Here is a 10,067-nt window from a genome sequence, read left to right as displayed (position 1 = left end):
TGCTGCGGGAGGGCCCCTGCCCCCCTGCCCGGGCGGTTGGCCCGCAGCCGCCCCCAGCCCCCTGCCCCGACCCCGGCCCCGGGGAGGCGGCGGCGGGGCGGCTGCGGGAGGCGGCGGGGCCGGCTGCGGGAGCGGTGCGGCGGCGATGACTCAAACCCGCCCGGCCCGCTCTGCCCCCTCCCGCTCCCCCCGCCGGGGAGGGCTATTAAAAGCTGCTGACGTAGGAGCGGACGGCCATCTTTGATGAGGGCACGGCTCCCGATCCATTGAAGAAGGAGACCCGCGGAGGTCAGCAGCCTCCTGTCCTTGCCTCCCATCCAGCTGCGGCACCGACTCACCGACCCCGCCGCGCCGCGCTCCGCCAGCCCAGGTAAAGGTGGGACACACCGCGGGCACCGGCTCAACGCGGGGAGGGGGCCGTGTTGACGGTAATGAAATGGAGAAATAGGATATATTTAAAGTGAGACCCGTTCGGCTTTTTGTCTCCAGCCTCTGGGCTGCTGCGGGCGCAGAGAAAGGCAGGGAGAAGGGGGTGATTTCGCCGCCAGCCTCATGGCCGGCTGGAGCCAGGGACGCAGCCGGGCTTTGCCTCTCGGCCGTGCGGGCGGCAGGAGGCTGGCGGAGAAGACAATGTCGGAGGAGAAGGGGAACCAGCGCCATTCCCAGCTCCGAGCGGGGAGAAGCGTGTGCGGGCGCTGCGCGCTGCTGGGCCGGCCCGGGGCTGTGCCGCCCCGGGCACTGCAGCGCCCGCAGCGCGCCGGGCTGCGGCGGAGCATCAGCACCGCGGACAGCGCGGGGCCCGAGCGGCACCGCGAGGGGACGTGCGCCCGCCTGTGTCCGTGTGTCTGTCCGTGTCTGTCCGTGTGTCTGTCCGTGTCTCCGTGTATGTGCTCAGCACCGCGGACAGCGGCGGGCCCGAGAGAGACGGGGAGGGGACGTGTCTGAGTCTGTCTGTGCGTCCGTGTGTGTGCTCAGCACCGCGGACAGCGCAGGGCCCGCGCCGGGACCGGGGAGTGCGAGCTGTCTGTGCCTGTGTCTGTGTGTCTGTGCCTGTGTCTGTGTGTCTGTGTCTGTGCATGTTCAGCACCGCGGCAGCGGAGGCGGCCGTGCTGCAGAGCCCTGCGGCTCCGCGCCCCCCGCCCCGGGGCTGCCCCCCCGGACACGGGACTGGGAAGCGATTCCCGACTGGCGAGCGGCGGTGCTCCCTCATTCCAGGACAGGACCGCGGGCAAGCGCAGTTGTGGCTCTGTAGCTCAGAGTGACAAGAGGGAGAAATAAAATTTAAAAAACAAAAAGCAAACAAACAACAACAACAGCAAAAAGCAAGTAACATCAGTTCCTGCAATTAATCGGCGCTCGGCACTTCGGCCCCTCTCCGTGGAGCGGTGTTTGTGCAGGGAAGGCGGGGGTTACATAACGCCCAGCCCGCGGGGTCCCCCCGGGCCAGGCCCTGCCCGCAGGGAGCCCCGGCAGCCCCCCGGGGTTCCCGCAGCCGCGCTCCGTGCCCGCGGGCGCCGCTGCGCCGTGACACGGGGACACGGGCCCGCGCCGCCCCCCCTGCCGTCCCCGCGCTGCGGAGCGGTGCGGAGCCGCCGCCTTATGTAACGCGGGCTGCCCCGTCACGGCTGCTGGCCCCGGCTCCTCCGGCGCCGCCGGCGTTGCCTCCGCCCGTCCTTTCCGCTCCCCGGCACCCCAGCCGCCCGAACGCCTCGGTGCGGTCCCAAGTTGGTAACTTCGCTGGGTTTTTTCCTGCGGGGTGAATAAACAAGGGGTGAAAGGGGGATTGGGCTGCGTGTCCAGACACTGCGCTGCGTAGCTGCGTCAAACCGGAGCCGCGGGATCTGCCAGATTTACGTGCTTGGCCTGAATAATTGCTGCTGGTTTCGCTCCCAGCTGAAGAACGGGGGGCGGGTAGGAAATGGGGGGTTGGCCTGCGGCGCTACCCGGGGGTGGCAGAGCAGCCTCCGGACCCAGACCCCTTTGCTTCCAGCCCCGGCCGCAGCATCTGCAAGGACATGCCCGTCCCACACCCCCTCCTCGACCTAGCTCTGGGCACGGAGCAGCTCCCCCACTGATCAGCACGAGGATGGTGTGGGGCAGCCACCCCTGCAGGCGGCAAGGGGAGGGATGGAGCCATCTGGGAGATGAGTGCTGCGGTGGGAATGGCTGGGGAAGGGACTCTCTCCTGAGCCCCAGCCACCTGCACATCCCACAAAGAAGCCAGTCTAGGAAGAAGCAGCAGTGGTTTTCCATTGCTGCTGCATCGCGCAGAACGGGTCAGCCAGGAGGTGACTGCTGAAGAGTTCGGTTCCTAGGATGGGTGCCAAAAGGATAACAGAGGTGACCAAACCAAAGATGCAGGCAGGCCTGATTGACAAAAGCAAAAGCTTGAGGCTGCCTCTAAAGTAAAGAGGAGTTGCAGAAACTCAGCATGTTACAGTACCAAATGCAGCTAGACAGCAGCCCCCAAATAAATGCAGCTTAACTTTCTTTCCACAGCTAACTAGAAAATGAGAGTGGCATTTCCAAGAGCTCTCGGGACCAGGCTGTGTGTCCATTGATCACATGGGGGCAGTGAAAGAAAGAACAGCAGAATCCAGCCAGCATGAACCCTCAAAATACATCTAATGAGATGCAGCTCCACTTCCCAGATTTATTGCACTGGAGGTGGGAGATGCTTTTCAGGTCAAGGGAAAGCTTTTCATTTTTCTCCCTATGCTTTAGGTATGGCAACAAATGGCAAGATGAAAGTGCTGAGGCAAATAAAGCACGGTCTCTGCCTGGTGCTTGCACCGCTTTAACTGCGCGAGGTAACGAAACAAAACACTTTTCCTGTCAGTGGGAACAACTTCAGCGATTTGTACGTCTGTGCGTCACAGGGCTACAGCTGCTGCGTTTGTAGCAACCCTCAGGGAAAAATAGAAAGTATATGGCATGGTGTAGGGCTCAGTTTGCTAATGATTCCTTCTCTCAGGAATGAGGAACAGAAACTGTTTTCCCTTTACCTTGGCTTGTTGTCACACAGTTACTCTTTCTCTTGCATTTTTTTCCCCCAATCTCTGTCATAACGTTTTATAACATAAGGAGGGTACTTTCATCTGTACATATTTATATGCACACACAAACTCATTTCAGAGATTTCCAGGGTTCTAGGCTGGGTAAAACCACAACAGATGTGGCAGGCTGACTTTGCAGCATTCACTGGGCAGAGTGCATTTTTCTGTCTGTGGAGTTTCATGCCCTGCTACTAATGCAGCTACCTTTGGGCTGGACCAGTGCCAGGCAATCTGCAACAACAGACTTGTTCAAGCATTTCAGAGCTTTAGAGTCTAAGGCAGACAAGAATAATGTGTTACTGGAGAGCTGCTGCAGGATGCACTTCTCAGGCAAATTGTGATTACCTCTAGGAAGCTGGGCTTTGGAGCAGGCATAGGGCTCATCCATCTACTGGGAATGCTGGATATAGCTTGTCAAGGCTGTAAGTTGTCATGGAATAGTTTATTTTTTTTAGCTTTTTATTTCTGAACCTCCAACGGTCTGTTTTTCATTAGTTACAATACACTCTGGCTTTCTTGCCTACAGACCTTGCAGATTCAGCTTGCTGCATTGTATTGCAATGAGCACTTTCTCCAAAACACACAAGTTATTTTCCTAGTTCTTGTCTGTCACCCCTTTGTTACTCCCTCCACAAATGCTTAGACACACACAAACTCCCACCAGCAAAATCTGCCTCTTATCTGATCATGATTTTCAATATGCTGTCCCACATCCCACTACATTTTCTAGGACTTTCCACCAAGCACAAAGGCAAGTCAACTGCACAGGTTCAAAATTGTTCTTTCTTGCTTTGTGATGGCCCCAAGGCTGACACTGCAAGACCCAAAAGTGGATCTGAGTGGCCTTGAGGAAATGTTTGAACCACTTGCCTTGCTATTTTAGGAGGAAATTTAGCTTTGCTCTTGCATCTTTCATCTTGTTCACTTGCTATTTGCTCATCACCTCGTGCTCACCTACAATCCTCTTTTAATTCCTGCTAAAGATCACCAGGATGAAAGAAATACATCAGAGGCATTAGGACCCTGATGAGAAGGGTGATGACTGTCACCTTCTGATTTTGATTATTCCAGCAGGTCTAATCCAAAGTCAGTTGGAATCAAAGAAAATACTTCCCTACATCATTTTGTGGGACTTGTAAAAGAATATTTAGCAGTTTAGGTTTTTCAAAGGGAAACAAATTCTGTGTACATATTCCCTCTGAAATATACTAGCACTAGTGATTCTAAAGAAAATGTAATTATAACCTTTTCCTTTTTTTTGTTCTTTTCTTTTTTTTTTTTTTTAATAATAAGAGACTATCTCTTACTGGAGAAAGCTGAATTTTACTACAGGCACAGGGAGGAAAAGAGGGAAACACTAAGTAATTAATCATGGCTGTTCCTGGCCTTTTAGAGCTGAATGTTAGTGCTGAGCCATCTGTGCTCTGTCAGGCTATTTAGGAGATTTTTTATTTTTTCTTTAGAGCTAACAGTGCTCTGTTTCACTTTTTGAATGGGATGTAACTTATTGTCAATTGGTGTGAAGTGGCATAAGCGAGGGCTGTGCTACGCTACAGGCCAATAATCTTTCAAGCTGGGACTCCTTGTTTGTGTTTTAAAACAGAAATGGGTCTATTTGCTGAAGGAGCAGCTCTTCTAAAGAAAGAGCTCATTTCAGATGCTGCCCTCCCGAAGCCCATTCCTGTTTTTCCCCAGCCTGGTCTCACTGCCGCAGACCCTGATGGCCAGGCTGCCTCAGAAGGGCTGCCAGGGAGCAGAGATGAACAGCAGAGCAGAGGAGGAATCCTGCCTGTTACGCCTCTGTTTCAGGCTGGGTTCTGCTGCACTCTGCTGGTACATAACACCAGCAGAACTTGAATGTGGTGTAAAACCCAGGACACAGCTGAGATTTTCCTGAAGGCACAGTTGTGTGTAGAAAAAATCAGAAATTCCTAGCTGTAGCCATTAATTGTTCTTTCAAGCTGGGGAGTAGGGTGAATTTTTCCTGCATTCCACTAAGTGCACAGGAGAATTAGGCTTCTTCCCTCAAGTTTTTAAAAGGCAATATTCTTAATGGCTGAGACATTGTATTCATAGAGTTGCAATATGAAAGAACAGAGGCAAAGCCAAGTCTCCCTGTACAAGTGTCTAAAACTGAACAAGAGGAACTGTTCTTATATGTTTTCACTATAATTATAGTTTTCCTTGTGCTTTTGATATTACCAAGTTTTTGTGCCAGTGTTTACTGGTAGAATCCATGAGTAAAATGAGAGTTATCATGGACTATGGCAGTGCTCATGACTAAAATTTGTATCCTAGACATTACAAAAGGATGTCTCATGTAGGTGATTTGTGAAATAAATGCAATATTTGCTATTTCTTCCTCAAAACCTACAAATTATCAGGGAGTTGCACATCCAAGGCACTGCAGAGTCCTTGGTAGGGCACGTTTGTAATTCTGCATTGATCTTTTCCATCTCCCACATTTTCTCAGTAGCATTCCCTTGCTAAAAATCCCAGTAAATCTCCAAATACTTTCACTGTCACTTGTCTGTCAAAGAGACTAGAAGTTTAGATTGAAAACTAAAGCTCTGATCATTTCCCAGCTCAGTGTTCATCATGCTGCATTTATTTGTTATACTTACCCTCCACCCAAAGGAGAGGAATTCTGTTCCTGAATTGCAACACAGTCATAGAAGTAGTAATTGTATTTTTCCTTTTGTATAAAACAGTTATTTGGAAGATGTGCCAACCTCTCCTTTGGTTCCTTTTCCCACTCCTGGAAATTATAGCTCCCAGTGGAACTGTGCAGATGCCAGTTCCTTGATCTGTCTTACAGAGGTAAATATATTTCCTCCAGCTACTCTAAAAAACTTCACGAAACAAAAGTATACTTCTTCAAAAGAGCTCATCTGTCAAAATAGTGTTACCATTCACTGATTCCTTTTTTAAACAGGAACAGAAGTCTCCCATGCATATTTAAGCATTTTTTAAAATAAAAGGTACTAAAATTAGCTTCACTATGCTTTAGATGGAAATTGGAGTTTTCTTTCTCCTCCCTGCGCTAGTATTTCTTGTTCAGCCTGGTCCCATTCACATCCTTCGGCTCCTCAGCATTCACCTTGCAGGGATTCAGCCAAGCTGGCATTTCTGCAGGCATCAGGGAGCTGCTGCTTGGTGCAGCCCAGCACTGCTGCCTGCAGCCTGGGCACAGCCTGGGCACACACCTGTGTGGGCTCAGGGCTGCCTGTGCCCCTGGCAGCGAGTGCCATGGTGAGGGAGAAATTCCTGTTCCCTGTTTGTTGGGTACACACACAGCTCACAGGGATGGCTCGCTCCTGCAGAAAGCAGCAGGAGGTGATTAATTGGACTGGAGATGTTCAGTAACATCTGAACATCAGCTAGGGGGGGTTGGGGATTAAAACACCAGGACTGCATGTGGGATATCTGGATTCAGGTGCAAGTATCACACATTAAATAAATGTAACCTTTGCCAAGTGCCTAAATTGCCTCCATCCATAAAAGAAAAAGCTGAGATTAAAACAACTTCCAGTTTACATCCCTTAGCTTCAGATACAGGACAAGTACCCCTTATCATTGAAAAGATATTTTTATTAATATTAGGGTATAGCAGTTTCCACTGCCTGAGGGTGGTGACCTAAACTCAAAATGCAACATTCTCCCAACAAAGGTGGTTGTCATTTACCTAGAATTTGACAGGGTGTTACCCATGATTGTTCCCTTCTGGTTAGTAAAGGGCTTGGCTGGAAGATGCCATATAAATCCAGATTATTGCTATTGCATTCACAATAGCAGGAGAAGAAGGCGCTCTCAGAGCAGAAGGTGGATGAAACACTGATGCATTTGCTCGTGCATTACACAAGACCAGGAGTCTGCCAGAGCCCTGTGTTCCTCCAGAGCTGCACTGAGCTGCACAGGGGAGCAGGACTGAGCCCCCCCCTCAGCAGCACCGATTCCAAACCAGTAACACGACAGCTGAACATACAGCCCAGCTATGTTCTGTGAATAATTGAGTATTTCAGCCAAACATTTGCTTTTCCAGAGAGCGTTCACCTAAGTGACACTCAAGGATGTGAAAAGCCCTCAAGAAACAAACCAAGGTATGCAAACCCAATTAAACTGGAATTCACTGCAACTTCCAACAAGCAGTTCTCCCCAGGGAAGCACTTGTTTTATTTGCTCAGCTGTATGGAGACAGGTACTGGTTGCAGAGCTTACTGAAGGATTTCCTGCCGCTTTTCTGCCATTAAAATCCTGTTCTTGGCACACGGAATTTGCAATTCCTGAAAATGTAGGTCTTTTATTGTACCAAGGCCGAGGCAAGAGGCAGAAAGGCCAAGAGCAGCAGAGGGGTTTGAGATGGCGCTGGATGAGTGCAGGAAGGGATTGTGTGGTGTGGCTGGTGGTGGTCACAAACGACTGGACTTGATAAGGAGCGAGTCTCCTCAGGTCCGATGTTCCTAAGAGGTTTGCTTATTATACAGAAGAAAAGAGAGGAGGGGAAAAAAGGCCTGGATGGTTCTTTGCTGTCGGTTTAGTTCATTGTAGCGATGAGCACGTCAAGAGACAGTGGAAAAACCCCTCGAGGCACCAGGAATGCACTAAGTATAATTGAAAATGCTCTAGACCGCCTTTGTAATGCAACAGCAGGGCCATCTGCAGGCTTTAGATTTTCAATATTTGCAAGGCATTTTTAAACATTGTGTTGTCTTGTTCCCTTTTTCTTAATTAACTGTTTTAAATAGTATAAAATAGGCTGCTCCTGAAGCAACTTGCAGGCTCTGAGGATCATTTTCTAAGCCTGGTAAACAAGAACAGGCATGTACCTCTAACAGGCTGACAAATAAGAACGCGAGAGAGCTGCCAACGTCACACAAAAGGTCCCCAATTTCCAGATTAATGCCCAGGGCACTTAAGGCTACAGTATTAAGCAGGCTGATAGAGGGTAGCATGTGACAGAAGAGCTGAGCAGCAGGTCTCATCCTCTGGAGGCCTCAATAGCTGTGCTGCCTTTTTATTTTTCTTGGAGTTTGGGGTCTCCTCCCAGTCCTACCTCAACTTCTGCAGCCTCAGCTCTCTGCTCTCATCATGTTCCCCAAATGGCCTGAGGGAAACCACTCTCTCAAGAGAAGGAGATGCAGAGAAAGACCCTTTTCAGCCCCATTTAGGACAGGGCCTTGGAATGGATGCACAAGGCTTTACAGGCAATGGGCTACCCAGATCACAGAGGGCTTACAGGGAAAGAGCAGGAAGACAGGAACACAGTGCAGGTGGAGATGAAGAGCTCACTCTCTCTCAGCTACAAGGACCCCAGTGCTTTCCTCTCCTTTGACTGGGTCACTGAGTAAGAGGCCAGAAGAAGTCACTCATCAGTGAATGGAACCCCTTATAAAACAGAATATCCCACAGGCTGCAGGGCTTCTCTGTCTTAACTGCTTCTCCAGCAGTACAATATTCCAGCTTTGCTTTCAGAAATTGCCCACAGTGAAGAATGTGACAATATATGGTTTTTAATTGAACAGTGAAATCCAATAAATTCTTTATTGTGGATGCAAGCATTTATCTGCAAAGTCATTAAGCTGCTATTTAGATTGATGAACAGCTCTGCTGCTGCTGTACTGTGATTTTCCAATGGTTACCCCTATTCCCTTATGGAGTAACATAAAGGAACTTGCTTTCCTCTTTAGAGTTCAAATTCTTAAGAGCTCCATTATTTCCCAGTAATGATCCTGTATTTCTGTCCTTTCCTTGCCTGCAGAAAGCCTTTACTTGCAGCTAGAACTTTACTCACAAAAGTTTTAAAAGAATCCCCAGCCTGGCAGGTGAAGAGATAAAACCCTGATCCAAAGGCCAGGACAGACTCCATGATGCTGGAAATTAGATGTTCAAGCACAGAATGTGAGACTCCAACACCGTTTAAAGATTTCCATTTCTTTACCTTCCTTGTGTATTCTGTTTTTGCGGTGACATTTCCAAGAAATGTGGTGTACGCTCAGCTGTTCTCCAGACAGAGTTCTTCCATTCATGCCTGCAGTCAGAGTCTATTTCTCAAAACAAGCACCTTCCTGCAACAGGGAAGTCAGAGACCTTTCAAAATTTAACCAGGCTCTCCAGTGTTGTCAAACACAGTAGGCCAGTTCCTGGACTTAGAAGAGTTGCTTTCTCTTAACCAAAAAATGATCCACTGTACCAATATCGATGAAGAATAGGACAAGAGGACAAAAAACAGAATGAATAACTAGGGGAATGAAAAAATGAAAAATACCCTAATAAAAAATACCCCAATAAAGCACAAACACAAATACAAAAAAAAAAAAAAAAAAAAAAAAAAAAAAAAAAAAAAAGACAAAGGCCAGCAGACTCAAATAAGAGAAAGGAGAAAGTACAAGATGGGCTTTTTGTTTAATTCTCTTTCTTGCTGTTCTTTCCCTATGAGCACACAATCAACAATTACCTAGACTTAAAAAGTAAATGTCAATCCTCAAGTTTTTGATAGAGTCATTTTAAAGGTGTCCTGAAGTGTTAGGTTATAAAACAGTCTCACTCCCCTTAGCAGCCCCAATCTTGTGTTCCATCTTTGCATTTCACAATGCAGAGCAGGTGCCGAGGTTCATCCTAATCTCAGTTTTATAGGCACATACAGACAGCAGGATGGCAGGATTTGTGAGGAGTGTCCCCTGCAGTTGGTGTCTCAGAGACAAACGGCAGAGCAGAAGGATAACAACTGCTACCCACTCACTGCGGTGCTGGAGATGTGCACTTGCTCTGCAGCACTTATATTGAAAAGAAAAGCAAAGCAGTGGTTGTGATATCACAAGGCAGAGCCCAGACACTTTTCCTTTTGCTAGAAATTCTAAAAAAGGCCCTCTTTTCAAGTGTGTTAGAAATAGAAGCCTGTTTCAGAAGAGACCTGAAGTTATCAGTGCAAATTAATTGCGCCAGATAGGTGTTTAAATTGCTACCTCCCAGCTGAAGACATGTGAGGGAATGGAAGTGGTAGACTATAAGGAG

General features: G+C 48.9%; 1 protein-coding gene across 2 annotated transcripts in view; it reads left to right on the top strand.

The window, feature by feature from the left end:
• SNAP25 (synaptosome associated protein 25) overlaps positions 1 to 10,067 on the top strand; it is a 60,536-nt gene continuing 50,469 nt past the window's right edge. The window contains exon 1 of one of the 2 annotated variants that reach the window (XM_071437991.1): positions 1 to 370. The gene's annotated coding sequence lies outside the window, so the exon portion shown is untranslated. The remainder of the gene's footprint in view (positions 371 to 10,067) is intronic. The other variant, XM_071437913.1, reaches the window with a different exon arrangement.

This window comes from Agelaius tricolor, unplaced genomic scaffold (genome assembly GCF_023055355.1).
Source record: "Agelaius tricolor isolate 1412-34295 unplaced genomic scaffold, bAgeTri1.0.p SCAF_1, whole genome shotgun sequence".
Taxonomy (NCBI): domain Eukaryota; kingdom Metazoa; phylum Chordata; class Aves; order Passeriformes; family Icteridae; genus Agelaius; species Agelaius tricolor.
This window is presented reverse-complemented; position numbering and strand designations above follow the sequence as displayed.